The 17,926-nt window shown below is 40.4% G+C and overlaps 1 long non-coding RNA gene across 1 annotated transcript in view; it reads left to right on the top strand.

Annotated features, from left to right (window-relative positions):
- The first annotated feature begins 10,755 nt into the window (after nucleotides 1-10,755).
- LOC134288530 (uncharacterized) overlaps nucleotides 10,756-17,926 on the top strand; it is a 276,808-nt gene continuing 269,637 nt past the window's right edge. Inside the window, exon 1 of the long non-coding RNA XR_009997997.1 lies at nucleotides 10,756-11,719. This is a non-coding gene — a long non-coding RNA (uncharacterized LOC134288530). The remainder of the gene's footprint in view (nucleotides 11,720-17,926) is intronic.

Genomic DNA, 17,926 nt, shown 5'->3' with positions numbered 1-17,926 from the left:
ACCACTTTCAATATGACATTGAAAGGCACGTCATCGAAAGCATCCTCAATGTTCAAGAAATCACCCAAGCAAAAACTAAGTTTGAGCGAGTACTTTCTTGAAAACGTATACAACTTTGTGTAAAAGAGTCACTAGGACATCCCAAATTGGGAAGCGTGTGAGTTCACATGAAAAGGCATGTCAGCCAGACGAGCATCACAGATGTGATAATCGGCAATGCGTTTCAAGCATTTCAGAAAGAACGAGGTAACCAGATGAATCTGGAACTCATTCCTTCTTTATACAACGCACGCACCCTTTCGGGATAAAACTATAGAGTAATTTCACGCCATGAAAATACCCAATGGCGTGAAATTACTCTGGTGGCGGCCCGACAACATACTTTTCTATGCATAATGGGACCGTAAAAGAAAATTATGTGTTAAACAAAAAGAGATGTGGTAGTTTGGTATATTACTTAGTAGGACATGCTAGTCTAGAAGATCATTATTACCACAACTGTCAACTGGACAAGTACCACAAGGCGTAACGTAGCCACTTGGATAAATCCTGCTTCTCAGCTAGGGCTATAGTGTTCTATAAGGAGTGATACACAAATTATTTCACGCGAAAATCGACCATTTTCATCCCCCCTTCCTTCCTATGTCACACTTTTTGTATAAGACCTTGATATTTATTGTATGTCACGTTTTGTAAAACCTCCCCTCCTCTCTAAAAGCGAGACATAATTTGTGCATGGCCCCTAAGCACTTCCATAGTTATCAACTGAGAGCTTCGTCAATGATCATTTTGCATCTGTATATCGTAAAATGATCGAATGAATTAACTACATCGGCTGTTTTCCAACTCTCCGCATCGACCAATGTGGCGCTAGCTTCTATGCGCGAAAAATCGCTAAAAGTAAATCACAAAAATATTGTATGGCGAATACCATCTAAAGGCAAATTCTTCAAAGTGGAACACATTATTTTTTTTTGTTTAGAGAGACTTTACCTCTGGGGCATTCGTCTCTGATAACACATTTGTATTTCAAGTAATTCAAGTTTAGATGCATTTCGCCATACAAAATTAAATTGATTTACTCCTGCTGATCAACTGTGGCTGTGCGCAAAGCGGGTAGTCCATTGTATTAAATTTATAAAAGAAAAACATGATTCAAGCAACAAAAATATTTATTGTTATTTCATTGTTACGAGTTGTTTGGGGTCTCCAGTTAGTCGCAAGGGCTGATAGTCTCTTAAATAAAGACAAATCAAATCAATCAATCTCCGGTTAGCCTAGTGCAGTGGTGCTCAAACTGCGGCCCGCGGGCAGCATGCGGCCCTCGAAGCTCGTGAAAGCGACCCGCAGAGAACTTTGAAAAAAAAAGTTATTTACCGTAAACTGGGGTGTAGTTGATCAGTGGGGTGAACCTGATCATTCAATTACTTGCGGATATTGACTTCATAGGAAGCAACAATTATATTTTAACCATTAGCAATCCAATGACGTAACTTTAAAATGGAATGGTAACTTCCTTGAAAGTCTATATCCGTGAGTAATTGAGTGAACAAGTTCACCCCACTGATCAACTACACCCCAGATTACAGTAATGATTGTTCAAAATAATGAAACAATATTATTAGAGGTACTCACTCAACAGATTAAATTGCTGATTTTCTGCTTATTTGAAATGTGTCATGATTGTGCGAATGAAATAATCAAAGATTGCCTTGATGATCACGTTGTTCAGTAAACCCCCCAATTATAATGCTCCACCTTATCCCCCTTATCCACCTTATCACCAATTTTTTTTTTTTTATCAATTCTGACTATACATGTCAATGGTTGCTCCTCCGTGATTGATCTGAACTGGTACCAGTTGCAGTGTGATCCAACTGAATAAGGGGCTGGGACATTCCACCTCGCATTCCACTTATTCTCAAAGTGCAATTTTAGAAGCTCATGCATATTTGATCAATAACGGCGCCGGCCAAGTCCTTATAGTCAGCTGGGAAGGGAAAGGAATGTTAGAGTGTACTGGTTGTTGCTACTAGAGACCGAGAGCACTCTGCGTCCCACAACCCGCACGGACTGGGTTATTTGTTAGACGGAAAGGATGGGAGATCTGGGAGTCACCGTTGGGTCGGTGATGTGATCCATGGATAGGGTTATTTATAGTGTTCGTGATAGATTGTGTGGTGAATAAGGTGAATAAGGTCAAGCGACACAACACGCTTTGGTTGCATAACTTATAGGCGTTATATACACTGTGCTGTGAGCAGGGCTGTGAGTGGAAGTTGGAAGGGAGGGAAACGACTTATTTCAATTCGTTTCTGGTTCTAGCGATGGCTATGAACATATGAATATACATGAGTTGTATATGTAGAGAAGAGAGAGTGAGAGAAAGTGGATAGAAAGATACAAAGTAGGATGAAAAGGACTTGATTAGTTCCAACGTTAGCTCGTCGTCGGATCTACTCTCCAGAGCAGTGGTGAGTGTATTGAACGACTCCGGAAGGCTTCGAAGCACCATTGCAACTTGCAGATTTTCATCCAAATCTTGGCCTGCCAAAGTCAATCGCTCGAAGAGGTCCTCCATCTCAAAGATATGTCGTTCTATATCCTCACCATCGCTGTACCGCTTCTCACACATTTGCTTCAGGAGGGATACCTTTGATGTCAAGGTTGCTTTTTCGTAGTGACGGCGGAGGCTCTCCCAGGTGTCCCGAGCCGTTTTTGTGCCTTTGATGAGGTTCAGTTGGCTATCCTCAAGCAACAGGCCAATCGTCGCTCGCGCCTTCTGGTCTCCGTTGTCCCACAATCGAACTCTTGCTCCATCAGCTGCTCCAGGTCCAGCACCCAGTTCTGGTCGGTTCTCGGTCACGAACTGCCACAATTCTTCGCGAACTAGCAGAAACTCCACCTTTTGCTTCCAGATACTGTAATTGCTTCCATTCAGCTTGGCAATTCCCAAACGATCCATTTTTGCTTGCAGTGTGAAAAAATTTTCGGCTTGTTTATTGGTTGCTCTTGGTTACGGCGGGGCCCACAACCTGTTGGTAGGGTGTAATGAAAGAACAACCGTCTAGTACAAGCACAGAGAGAGAACTAAATTTTATTGATTACAATATAATTACAGACTACTATGATTGAAATATTCTTCCGAGATTGCTTCGCTATCACTACTCAGTGGGTTTGCGTACCACAGCATAATTCGCATTGGGTGGTTATGTTTGCATGACGATGATTTTTATCGCATTTTGTTCCAAGTGATACGTTTGTTTGTCTGTGCTTTAATGATTATCTATAATTGAAAAAGTTGTGAAAAAGTTAATTTTAGTTCGTATTAATCTTAACTGTAGATTTTATCATTATTTCTAAATATTCGGTCTTACCGAGGTAAGAGTTTTATTTATTTTCTATTTTTATTATAGAGGTCTTAAAGAGGTAAGATTGAAAACATGATTCCAAGTCCAAGTCCCGTTTTTTTTTTTCAAGAAGTGGTTTTAATACTCTCCACAAAATCGTATGTTTGTTAAAAAAATTATTACAATTAGGCTGACACAAATTTCGATTTTCTCTCATGTCACCCCCCCCCCCCCTCGGAAATTTTTTGTCGGAATTCGACGTTTTGAGGGGGGACACAAATAAATTATTAAAGAAATTTAAAAATTTTAAAGCGAAATTAGAGTCGTCGAGAAAATTTCTTAACAAATCCGATGAGTTTGAAGGTTTTGCCTAATTGTTTGGGTAATTTTTTATCAAATGCATTTATTATTTATCATCGAGTCAACGAGCAAAGTGACCAAAGAAGAGAATGAGATTTGTTCCGGCCTTAGTGGTAAGTAATAAATAAGTTTAAGCAAATGGATTTCACTCCGTAATAGCAACAGTAATAGGCTCACACCTGAAAACTCTGTCCCACCAAAATATTTTCCCACCGCTTTTCAAATTGAACCACAGAGAACAGACATCCAAGGCCAGTTTAAAAACTGTGTAAGGAACTCGGTAAGAAATTTACCGGTCATTTGGAATGGCAACACAAGTGGCAACTTCGTGATAGCGCTACTATCGCAAAGCCCCCATGGTGCTGTCATTGGTGAATATATAACTTATCTAGATATGCGTATTCACCACTGACTGTGGCAATATGCTAGTGACGCTAGTGTTCTCAACGCCTAAAATAGTTTAATTCATGATACAACATTCGGAAGAATTTTCTCCTATTTTTTTATTTTGAAGAATTTGTTTTTGTTGAATTTTCGAAGTAACCCAAGTAACCAGTAAGCCGTAAAAATTGGCATCAAGTCGGTTCTATAATTGATAATAGAACAGGGCTAACAGAGCTAAAAGAAATTATATGGTCCAATAGAGCTGCTCCAAAGCCACGTTTGGCGAATTATTCGGTTGATATACGGCCAACTCCAATCTTCCGTACCGAGTCTCTGACAAAAAATCTGTCAAAACTGGGAGAAAGAAAAAAAAAATCAAAAAAATGTTTTTCTCCTGTCCTTTTCACGCTTCTTACGTGTTTCAGTTCAATTGATTTTTTGCTGCTCGATCCGGATTCCAGATAGGGATCTGGAGGGTTCCACTTAAAAACTCGGTTCTCGTCATACTTGTCATCTGCTCCACCAATCCACCATGGTATTTTCTCGCATAATACTGTATTTAAACTAAACCAAAGTTGAATTTTGAAGCATCCAGTAGGAACAGTACCATTCGAAAGGTCGATAATAGCAAAGAAATTAAATCAAAAATAGCCAACCGTTCATATTGGAGGAGAGAACCAAGGTGGGATGCATTATTTATTAGCACAGATTCATTTATTAAAGGGAATCTCCTGGGGAATCCATGACGGTACCAGAAAAATAAAATCCTCGGTGAAACTCCTAGCTTTTAGTTAGAAGCTCGGAATGCAGGAAACACCCACGCCATTGCAGTTCCTTCCATTTCAGTTTCAGACCGCAGGCAGCTAGTTATACTTGAGGCAGATTTCATGCATCCTCGGTGAAACTCCTAGATGCTGCTAGTCATTTAATCTAATGCTGCCACCAGCTAGCGATACAATTTCCACTGAGTTTTATTCCCATCCTTCCTCTTTAGTTTTGTTTTGTTTAGCATCTATTTTGATTGACATAAATGTCATGCACGACAAGCCGTCCAACAGCACTGACAGCTGTCTTATTCGACTTATAGGCACAGGACCTGCAAGCCCTACAAGATAACGTTATATACCTATATACGGTTTACTCTAGTGCTCATGGGTTGCAGGGCCTTTATGCATTTGAAAACCTCGTGCAGAGCTTATTGACACTGAAAAGCTGTTAAATGTCCTTTGTAGTGCTTACAACAGTGCTTAGTGGTTACCTGGGAAGTTCTGGTGGAGGAATTCTGTTTAGAGGAATCTTCGAGGAATTACTGTTGAGTGAATTTTCCAAGGAATTTTCCTGAAATAAACTCAAGAATAAATTGGAATTGATCCAAGGAATTACCTCAACTGGCATTGCTTTGGGATACCATCTAAAGGAATTTCTCTTGGGAGAATCTTCACACACGTGCCTCTTGAAGGATTCCGGAGCGATTCCACTCTTTGTGTTCCGGGAAACTCGTGAGTCCTTCCTCCAACATTCAGCATCAAAATGATTATTATTATTTTATTTATTAAAATGCAAATCGCTCTTGATTATTTTTTCGACGAGTTTGTCATTCCGCCAATGAATTAACTACATCGGCTGTTTTCCTACTCTCCGCATCGACCAATGTGGCGCTAGCTTCTATGCGCGAAAAATCGCTAAAAGTAAATCGCAAAAATCTTGTATGGCGAATAGCATCTAAAGGCAAATTTATCGAAGTGGAATACATTATTCGAAAAAAATATTTGGTAGTGGTTGTGCACAATGGTGACTACTATAAAGCCTACCAAATATTTTTTCAGTAAAAGCTTTCTATTTCAAGTAATTCAAGTTAAGATGCTTTTCGCCATACAAAATAAAATGGATTTACTCCTGCTGATCAACTGTGGGTGTGCGCCAAGCGGGTAGTCCATTCTGCATCAACATGTCTAAAGGGTCTAACTCGTTTTGTAAACAAACATTGTTTCTGTCGCTGTAGGGCTCATCTCAATCCACCCACGCATCTGGGGGTCGTTATCAGAAAGAGCGAAGTTTGATCTTTCTGATAACGGCCCCCAGATGCGTGGGTGGATCGAGATGAGCCCTACACAGAAAAAAATCTTGCGGTAACCGTTACTATAAAACTGTGTTCAAATCTACTATGACTGTTCATGTTAAAAATATCTAAGAAATCAGTCAGTAGAACCAAATTGTGGTCGTAAATACTATGTCCTTCCTGAAATCAGGAATGGTAATATACACTACACCCCAGAGTTAAATTTACTACAATGAAAATACTATTTTTGTGGTTTCAATTACTATGCATGATTCGGTCATTGGAATTGTTGTTCCCTTTTAACCATGTTCACGGTAAACTCAAGCGTTTTGTACCGGCAATTTTGAGCTGATCATGCTTTGCGTTTGGTTTTACTACAAACATGGTCATTTTGTTTAGAGCTTCAAGTCAGGCGGCGCCATGTTGAAAACTAAATCAAAATTGTTCGGTCGTGAGTTTTATGTTTTGGTTTCGTTAAAACGAAGTGTTCGATTAAAATGGATCAAAAAACCTTCGGAAAAAACAATAAAGTGTGCTGAAATGTCGCAGGTAAGTCTGTTTCATGTGAGTCAAAGCATTTCTAAATTCTTTTCCATATTTTTTTATTTTCAGAAGGTTCACAAGTCACTGGAACCGAGCCGAATGAGAAGAATCGGAAAATAGATAGAGTTGATGGATTGCCGTTCTCGCAAAGCCGGAATTCCATTCAAGCAAGAAGTTCATGTCTGTGGAATTCACAACAATGCTTCGGAATTGTGGTTCTGTACCCAAGCCGCGACTAGATCAAGGCGAGCAGTGAAAATAGCTGTGTTCCGGTCCGTTCCGTCCGCCGAATTTCAAGGCATCAACCGAGACATTGGAATGTCTGCCGAACATTTGTGATAACTTGAGATTGGTGAGCTACTCTGCTAGAGTGATATAAACTAGAATTGATTGATTTGAACGATTTTAGGAGCCGGTAGACTGGGGCGCGAGCTGCTAAAGGATTTTGCTTTGGCGGGGTTTCCCGTAAATGCTAGGATTCCGGTGTTCAGTCACGCTGCATATCTGTAAGATACAATACATTGATTGTGCGCTGGATTTGTTCCTTCCATATGTTGGTTTTTGAAAAACGGAAAAATCGAACTCAACGATGATCCAACCGCAACGAACTGAAACATAATGTATCTCTTGGTAGAGTTGTTAACTTAAGTGAATAAAGACACCCAATGTAATACAAATTAGCGTTCAACATTAACAATTAATAGATGTTCTAATTGTTAAAATAGAAACCAAGTGCCAATCCAGGTAATGATGCTATTTGATTGTAAGTCACCACAAAAATACGCTTGTTAGGAAACATTTGGTTTCTATTTTCACAGTTGGAGCATGTACCTATTTTATTTTCCAAATGCAATAATATATCACCAAAAAGTAAGAAAGACCATTGAATGTAGTTGATTTTACCATGAATGATGTAAATGCAGATATTGTTAGTTTTACTATTATTGTAGTCAATGAAAATACCACAACCATGGTAAAATTAACCGATAATTGCGGGAAATCAGATATGGTAAAAATGACCGCGGTTGTTATTGGATTAAGACCGCCATATAGTCTGCTGAAAATCGCTGGTGCATTGTGGTTAGCTCAACCTCCTGAAATGGTAATATCTACCGCAACATTTTTTTGCGTGTACAGCGACAGAATTACAATGTTTGTTTACAAAACGAGTTAGACCCTTTAGACACACTGCGAATCCGGCATTACCTTTTAAGGAATAAAAAGTACCCTTTTTTTGCTAGTATATGAAACTGTCAAAATAAAGGGTACTTGTCAAATTTTGAAAATGGGTAAATTTTGCCCTTATCTTAATTCCAACCGAGTACTCTTCAATGAGTGAAAATTTTGTTGAGCATTTTCGAGGTGCATCCACCCGAATAAAAAATACAGTAGAAAAACCGAACGTTGTATTGTAACAGTACTATTTAAAACCATATTTTTACAATAGACACTACTGTAAAAATAAAAATACAAAAACAATAAAATGTAATGTAAACACCATACAGTAAATTGTAAATAAGATTTTTACAATATACTATACGGGTGGTTAAGTATCGTAACAATATAAAAAAATATTTTTCTCCATATATATTTTTTTGCAAAACCATACATTATATTGTAAATGAATTGTTATAAATACTGATACGTGGGTTTTAATAAACCGTACATTGAATGGTACACATATGGTTTCAAACAATAAAATGTACCGTAAATATATTGTTTTTAATTGTAGTTTCAGTACTGGTTATACATTTTATTAAATGGTTTTGGAATGGTTCTCTTTTGTTATGTTGTGTTGGTTTACATTACATAAACCATATAATGTTATATTATCTTGTCATTTTCCTCCTGTTAATGGCATCTCAGGCTTACTAGCATTATGAGATACGCTTTGGGAATTCTCCAGAGCGTTTTGGATAACCCTTCATATATTGGATCGCCCACGTCCAAGTCTGAGTCGAGGTCTGAGTAGTCTCTGATTGCATTAACAGTTGAAGCTTAGGCTCCCATGCCCCACCAGCCAGATAACTGGGTTTCGCAAACTAAGCATTATTTGTGGCAACACTTTGAGCGGCATGATGGAACTATGCCGAGCGCGCTAAGTATTATTAGACCACTAATGTAGTTGCATGAAGTGGGTGACGAGGTACATAAGTATCATTACAGCGTGCTTAACCGTTATTGCAATATTGAGGCTCCAGTTTGACTAAAGTTCGAAATACACGGAAATACATAACAACTCATGAGAAAACTGTCAAGTTCGATTCAAGTATAAGTTAGGTTAAAAAGCGAACCCGCAGACAAACCTATATTAAAAGTCATTTCAGTGTTCAGTCCAGTCCATGTGTTAAAGATGGCTCTACGTCAAAGATAAAGTTTGTCAATCGCATTTGATTCGATTGTGGTCGAAGGCAAGTTCACATGAGAGGAGGAGAAAATTCCCCTAAATGCAAATACAGAAATAATAGTGTTGATGTTGAACTCATCCACTGATTTACGATAATCTGACCTGCATCATTCCGGGTTGGCCTACATTCGTATTTCTCTCATCGCACTCTACACACCTAGCCCGCCATATCTCTTGGACCCCTGCTTGGACCTGCAGTTCTTAGGATAGGACATTTGGTTTACCACTGATTTAAACATGTTATTGATTTTCAATTGATGTTTCAACTTATTCACTTTTTTTCTCTTTCCTATGAAAGCTTTCCTTTGCATCAAAAAAGTCACAAACATCAACAAAACAAAGCACGGAAAAAATGTTAAACTGAATAAATTCTGGTGTTCGATTTGAATAGGTCGAATCTGCATATGAATCACAGCAAACATACGACCTATTCAAATCGAACACCAGAAATAATAAAAAATTCACGGTAAAATAATGTTTCGGAAAAGTGGATGGTTCAAACGTAAGAAAAACAGTATAATATATTGTTACATAAAAATCCAATGTAAATGTATAGTATAGCGAACCATTTCATCACAATACACTTTATTGTAGCTGGTACACTGTATGGTGCAGAAATGGTTTTCACCATACACCCTATGGTTAGTTTTTATCCGGGCAGTACTGATGTAAGTGATTTTGCTGATTTTGCGGGTAAAACAAAATATTCAACAGCGTTGTTAAGTCGCGAACTAATTAGTAAATTCTTTATTTCATTAGGATGTCGATGGCTCCGAGAGTGGCCTTCCTTTTGACCTCCACCGGGATCAAAGTTGGGCCCAGGATTCCTTCAACCAGGCGCGGTCCGTGGTCCGACTGGCAAAGCCCACATGAATAAATAAACATTAAAAGGTAAAATAACAAAAATTAATAAAAAGTTTGCAAAAAAAATATTTTAAAGTTGTTTTTTATTTATTTATTTATTTAAAAGTTCAAAAATTTCATAAAGTCCCCATAAAATGAAAAAGAGGGTAAATTTTACTCTCTTCATAATTTGAAATCGTTCCAGAAAAAGAGTAAAAATCACACGTTGATTTGACGTACAAGCAATTTACCCTTTAAAGAGTAAAGACCGTTTACTCTTTTTATGAGTTCACCTAGTTACTCTCGAAAAGGGTACTTTTTCACTCTTTAAAGAGTACTTTGATCTCTCAGTGCATGTTAATGCAGCATTGTTCAAACACCACTCGCGTACCGTACTTACACTGAAATAAATTTTGTTGTTGTTTCCACCGAATCCATGGTAAAATTAAGAACTTCCATTAACAGAATTTTGCATTCGGTTGAAAATTGTTGGTACAGTTCTTAATTCTACCATGGATTCGGTGGAAACGACAACAAAATTTATTTCAGTGTAATCACAGTTGATCAAATCCATCAAATTCAAACCGCCGCGGTGAGAAAATTTTCGATGTTCTTTCACGACCTTTCACGAACACATCCGAGCGTTGACAGCATTCCACCTTCATCGAACGATGGAATCAAAACAAACCAAGCCAAAACGGTTCACCAGTGTGGGTGATGTTGTGAAAAAACTTCTAAACTCTGACTCACACTATTCCAAAATCATCGCACCATGGAGCAGCAGCAGCGCGGATCCTCGCTCCCTCGTCTCGGTCTCGCGCGTGTTGGTTACCTATCCGTGTCCGTGTCCGTGCGTGCTCGTTTCATCGGCGGTCGGTGCAGCCGATTCTCACTTTCGGTAGAGAACGCGATTCGTCCGGACGTGCGGATCTCCGTCGGTGTTGTGTGTACGCTTCTCCGGAAACATTCTAGTGTCGAGGACGCGCTGTTTTTCAGGGGTTTCGAATTCGGTTCCAGGTTTGTTTTTGACTTGAAAATAGTGGAAATTTCGCCGCCGCCGTCGCCGGGTTAGTAATCGATTCCATCGAAGGGTGCGGGCTTCCGTCCGTCGTCAAGGATATTCCGCGAGTTCTAAGCAAAACATCGGAAGCTGTCAGAATTTGCGGGGGTTGTGAGGATTCGTGGAAAATGGGATGATAATACCGGAAGATTGTGAAGATTTTTGAAGCGAGTTTTTTCAAGGGATTCGGTCAGAAGGGAGAAGATCCGTCTTAGGACATTCCTACGCATTTTGAAGATGTTCATTCGGTTGCGTTTGTGATTATCCTCCGGAAAGATTCGGAAAAGTGTTGGATGTTTTTGTGCAATAATTGGCTGAAAGAGTGCAAAAAGCAGAAGTGATTTGTGAAGAAAATTGATTCAAGAAAGCGAAGATTTTGCCCGCAAAAGCCGAATAGATCCTCAAGATCGGCATTCGGTCGATTAAGATCATTGAGATTGTTGCGTTGAGCGAATGAATGGGTGAAGTGAAGCAATAGCTGCCAAAGTAAGAAAAGTGGGCAGAAAGAAGAGTGTGGTTTTGGTCAAGGTGAGATTTTTCTGTGGAAGTGTGTGCCCGAGTGAGACGGCGATATATAAACAAAAGAAGCAAAATAACGTCGCATCAGCGGGAAGAAGGAGAAAGCGCGAATAGAATATTGGGAAGAAGGAAGATTCCTGTCCAGCCAGAGCCGCATCGATGTTTTGACAGCTCGTAGCAATGCGTTGAATGATGTGAGTGTGTTGGTGTTTTTAATGTTTTATTGCATCAGATTGGATTGGCTTTATTGAAGGTGGAGGAGGATACTTGTTTTGGGAATTTTGCTTCACAATGATGGGAAGGGACGACACCGAAGGATCAAATGCTGCCACAAGAACTGCAAATCGGTAGATGAATCTTACAAAATCGTTTATAAAGGAGCCACCGTAGCGACAGATTCGACCACTTGGATTCAGCTTCAAACAAGAGGAGCCGTAGCGACAGATTCAAACTGTTGGATCCAACAGAATACTAAAGAAAGGAGCAGCCGTAGTGACAGATTCGATCTCTTGAATTCAGCACGAAAAGAGCTGCTGAAGCAACAGCTCGGAACTGTTGGATGCAACAGAATACTAAAAAAAGAAGCAGTGGTAGTGACAGATTCGATATTTTTAACTCAGCATGAAAAAAAAAGCTGCTGAAGCGACAGATTCAAACTGTTGGATCCAACAGAATACTAAAGAAAGGAGCAGCCGTAGCGACAGATTCGATGCCTTGAATTCAGCACGAAAAGAGCTGTTGAAGCAACAGCTCGAAACTGTTGGATCCAACAGAATACTAAAGAAAGGCGTAGCGACAGATTCGATCTTTTGAACTCAGCATAAAAAAGCTGCTGAAGGGACAGATTCAAACTGTTGGATCCAACAGAACACTAAGGAAAACAGCAGCCGTAGCGACAGATTCGATCTTTTGAACTCAGCTTAAAAAAAGCTGCTGAAGTGACAGATTCGAACTGTTGGATCCAACAGAATACTAGGGAAAGGAGCTGCCGTAGCGACAGATTCGATCTCTTGAATTCAGCACAAAAAAAGCTGCTGAAGCAACAGCTCGGAACTGTTGGCTCCAACAGAATACTAAAGAAAGGAGCTGCCGTAGCGACAGATTCGATATTTTGAACTCAGCATAATAAAAGCTGCTGAAGCGACAGTTTCGAACTGTTGGATCCAACAGAATACTAGGGAAAGGAGCTGCAGTATCGACAGATTTGATCTCTTGAATTCAGCACAAAAAGAGCTGCTGAAGCAACAGCTCGGAACTGTTGGATTCAACAGAATACTAAAGAAAGGAGCTGCCGTAGCGACAGATTCGATCCCTTGAATTCAGCACTAAAAGAGATGATGAAGCAACAGCTCCGAACTGTTGGCTCCAACAGAATACTAAAGAAAGGAGCTGCCGTAGCGACAGATTCGATATTTTGAACTCAGCATAAAAAAACTGTTGAATCGACAGATTCGAACTGTTGGATCAAACAGAATACTAAGGAAAGGAGCAGCCGCACAGCGACAGATTCGATCTCTTGAATTCAGCACAAAAGAGCTGCTGAAGCAACAGCTAGGGACTGTTGGATCCAAAAGAATACTAAAGAAAGGAGCAGCCGTAGCGACAGATTCGATATTTTGAACTCAGCATGAAAAAAAAGCTGCTGAAGCGACAGATTCGAACTGTTGGATCCAACAGAATACTAAGGAAAGGAGCAGCCGTAGCGACAGATTCGGTCTCTTGAATTCAGCACAGAAAGAGCTGCTGAAGCAACAGCTCGGAACTGTTGGATCCAACAAAATACTAAAGAATGGAGCTGCCGTAGCGACAGATTCGATATTTTGAACTCAGCATCAAAAAAGCTGCTGAAGCGACAGATGCTGATCGATCCAATACTAAAGAAAGGAGCAGCCGCCGCTACTAAATAAAGGAGCTGCCGAAGCGACAGATTCGATATTTTGAACTCAGCAAAAAAGCTGCTGAAGCGACAGATTCGAAATATTGGATCTAACAGAATATTAAAGAACGGAGCAGCCGTAGCGACAGATTCAATCTCTTGAATTCAGCACAAAAGGAGCTGCTGAAGCAACAGCTCGGTACTGTTGGATCCAACAGAATACTAAAGAAAGGAGCAGCCGTAGCGACAGATTCGATCTCTTGAATTCAGCACAGAAAGAGCTGCTGTAGCAACAGTTCTGGACTGTTGGATCTAAAAGAATACTAAAAAAAGAAGCAGCGGTAACGACAGATTCGATCTTTTAACCTCAGCTTAAAAAAGAGCTGCTAAAACGACAGATTCGAACTGTTTGATCCAACAGAATACTAAAGAAGGAGCTGCTGATGGGACAGATTTGATATCTTGAATTCAGCATAAAAAAGCTGCTGAAGTGACGGATTGGAACTGCTTGATATAAGAGTATACTAAAGAAAGGAGCTGCCGTAGCGACAGATTCGATCTCTTGTATTCAGTATCAGACAAAAGCTACCGTTTCGACAGATTGGATCTCAATAGGGTCCTAAAATTAAAGACGAAATCTCGCTTATATTGAATAATACGATCCAGCATGGTATTCTAATTGGAATTGTACTTTACTCGAACTTGAAAAACAAAGGAATAATGAGAAAATTTGAAATAAGTAAAATGGTAAATAGTTCTACTTTGACATTTGAGGTCAACCTTGTGTGACTGAGCTCGACATTTTTCGCACTGGGATTTCATAAATGTTCCTATCTGACCTACACGGTGAAAAAAAGTCACTCAAAGTATGTGTTATAAGCAAGGGACGAGACAAAAGGCTAAAAAAATAAAAATTATATATTTTCAACTATGGTTAATAAAAACGTCAAAAAATGAGTAAATATGTACTCTTGAACCATATATTGTGGTTTAAAACAAGAATCCCGATAGGACTTTAGGAGTCTATTCAGCATAAAGGGCAATCGCTTCAACTGCTATTCATATAATAAAGTAGAAACAGCAACAATTTCGAATGATATTTTTGCTGTCAATTACAAATTTGAAACGAGAACTTGATCCATGAACCATGAACTCTTCGCTTTTTCAGAAACAATTATCGAATCAGCTGGAACCCGCGGCTTCCTAAACGCTACCAACGCGCCCAAATTCGCAAACACAAAGCTTGCCGCTTTCCGCCGTGCAAAATCCCATCCATGATCCGCGCACGGTTTCCGTTCTGCTCCGTTCCCAGTTTCGTTTTTCGCTTTTGTTTTTTCTCTCTTTCCCAATCATCGCGTTCGATTGTTTAGCCGGTTCGCGTAATTAGGGGGCTATTTGCGCTAATCAGCGCTCGTTTTGCACCCATCTGGTCTCTGTTCGTGTGTATTCTCCCTTCCAGTATCAGTCCTCCCGTTCCGATACGATGGTTGGTGTTGTTGTTGCTGTTGGATAAGTGCCGCCGACAAAGCAGCAATCTGGTGGTCGGTAGGCAGGTAGGCAGCAGTCGGCATATCCAATCGAGTGTGGGCAATTTTTTGAGTAGGTTGGCATGGTAAATACGCGAACGCAGATCGAGATGAGGTCGGTTAGGGACCGGTTTTGAGTAGAATGGTTTGTGCAACTGTTGAACATGGTATTTTTTAATAAATCGTTCAAACTTTCTGTATGAATAATGTTGTTTTCTCCCGGATTTGTTTTAGATCAACAATACATTATTGTTGATTCAACTATTAACATATGTTGATTGAACAATATATCATTTTGGATGCAGTTTTCTTACACTATAATAAATAATTGATTACCATAAACTTCTTTTAGATTCTACTTTATGAACAGAGAGATTGATGCTTGCAATTCTAAAACTTAAACATTCATAGCATAATCGTCTAGTATAGTTTTTTTCTCTTACGGTCGCATAACATGAACTGCCTTTGCTTTTCTCTTAACTCTAGCATCGATCCGGCGCTGCGATACGCAGCATGCCGCGTGCCGTCTAACTCGCTCGCGTAGGTTTCCCCCGTCCGCGTGGAACCGGATCGAAGGGAACGCGCTTCGGAGGAGATTCGTAGGAGTTAATCGGTCGGAAAACGAAAAGGGCATATTTGCACGTGGTTGATGCTTGCTCGGCCATGTTGCTGCTGGTGGTGGGTGAGGGATATTGATATGAGTCTTGGAGCTCGACGAGGCTGCCTCTAAAGCACCCCGAAAGAATGTCTGTTTCCGGCGGCTGTGACGTTGACATTTGATGGGTGATTAGTTTCGGGCACATCTGGAATTTGTTATGCCTCGGGGAAGCAAATGATGCGTTGGGAACAATGCTTTGATGTGGAAGTTCAACTCGATAGGTGGCAAAATTTTGTTTTCTGTTGTATATCTGTCAGAAAGAGTAAATGTTACTATTTCGGAGCACAGAGAGAGGGGGACAGTTCACTGATAGCCACTTTGTTTACAACCAAGTCATACCAACGTATTTCGCATAGTCCTAGGAGCTCAAGCTTCCAGTTTACCCTGCCAGGGTTGAATGTATTAGTTCCAATTCTTGTCCGTTGTTTCGCGCTAAAAGTCGTTTCCCTCGAATCAGTTCGTAATCTTTCATTTTCGGTTTCTCTAATGGTTTTCTGGTTTCGGAAACAGAAGATTGTTGGCCCAAGGTCCCCTATCCACCGTGATGAGGCTGCCACTTTAGGTACAGCTTCCGGTGGAGGAGCATTTCATACCCAGCCACTGGATGCCAGAACAGACGCTGTTTGAGTCGCACCTCCTTGGTGAATAGACGCTTGGGACGTACCTCCTCAATGTAGCTGAAGTCAGAAGGACAACAGTGTCTAGGTTGCACTGCCAGTTAAGCATACGACTCTTAGATGGCGGTCTTTATCATCGCTTGATCCGCGGAAGTATGAGGTAGGAACTTGTGAGGCCAGAGCTATATTGGACGCTCTCCTTTTCGACTCACCATTTTGCAGCCCTCTCACTCCAGCATAGTTAAGCTAAATATAGGCCGTTTAGCCTCTGCTCTGATTATTGAAAACTGAAATATACGGTACACAAATTTGTATTTACATGTACCAGAAAATGAGCGGTGGAACATGACATTTAAAATATAATAATAGAACGAGCTCACCAATTGATAATGCATAACTACTCAAGCAACGACAGCCAACTTGTTTAGTGTTAACATATACTGCATGATTTTCGAAATGATTGGCGTTAAAATTAAATCGAGTATTGTCTCTCTGTCGCCCAAATTGGCACACAAAAGCAGTTTCAATCCAACGTCAGTAACTCAAGACATAATTTATTCAAACCAATTCCAATGATAACTAATCGGTCAATTTTCTCAACTCTCTGACTCACAAATGTAGTGGAAAGAGCTAACGAAGACATCGCTATTTATTCTTTGAGCCGAGTTAGTATGAATCATTCCACTTCAGTGACGTGGAATGGAATCTTCCATCAGTTTTTTTAGTCTGGAATCTTTCAACGCGTAAGAAGCCAAAAATAAAAGCCGACATCCCTATGCGTATTTATATTTAATCAGCCCGTTTGATTCGGATTGATAACAACACACATATTGACTAAACAGGCCATTGACCGCGTCGTTGTCATCGTTTTCAATTTGTTCGCAATTTTCCGCTGTCGTTTTGCCGTCGCCGCCGCTAGCTCAAACAATCATCGTTTAAATTTAATTCGTAAAAAGTAGAACATGACAAAAATAAACAACGCCTCGTTTAGCCTCAGCTTTGCCTTTAGCGCGACACGCGATCAACGAGGCGCCGCCGCCGCGCCGGTGGCGCTTCCTGCCTTTCTAGGATTTTTTTTTCGCTCTTTCATCGTTTTCAATTAAAACGTGCCGATTCACCGTCGTCGCATAGAAGTCCGATTACTCGACACGAATTTTCTTCACTACCCGTGCCGTGGCAAGAACGGGAGAAATTCAGTATAAATCGAAAGAAAAAACCGTCAGAGTCAAAGAATGTCGAGTCGATGATCGTATGAAATTCCTTTCAAGCGCGTGAAACACGCATCAAATGAAAGCATTCATTCGTCGGAGTGGGGTGGTGACGGCGGGGCGAACTGTCGGAGTTGCGAACAAGACTAATCAGACGTAGACTCGGATCGGACAGACAGGGGTAGACAACGTCAAGGTCGCGTCGATTCGATTTCGAATGCTCTGTTTGCGGCTATGATGCGTGTATACGCGAGCGAGCGTGCCATGTGCAGAGCAGAGAGCAGTCAGTGAGATGTGCAAGATGTCGACGAGTGCAGTGTGGGGAAGGAATGTGTTACAGCGAGCTAATTTAGCAACGACAGTCAGTCAGTATTGTGGAGGCAGCAGATGGCGGTCAACGCCAACGTTATGGCTTGTTTGCTCATTTACGATGACGCTAAGCATCCAAGACGGTGGCGGGTGATGAAGTTTGGAAATTTATGGTTTTGTAGATTCAGGATTTTATATTATCGTTTT

Source organism: Aedes albopictus, chromosome 2 (genome assembly GCF_035046485.1).
Source record: "Aedes albopictus strain Foshan chromosome 2, AalbF5, whole genome shotgun sequence".
NCBI lineage: Eukaryota > Metazoa > Arthropoda > Insecta > Diptera > Culicidae > Aedes > Aedes albopictus.
This window is presented reverse-complemented; position numbering and strand designations above follow the sequence as displayed.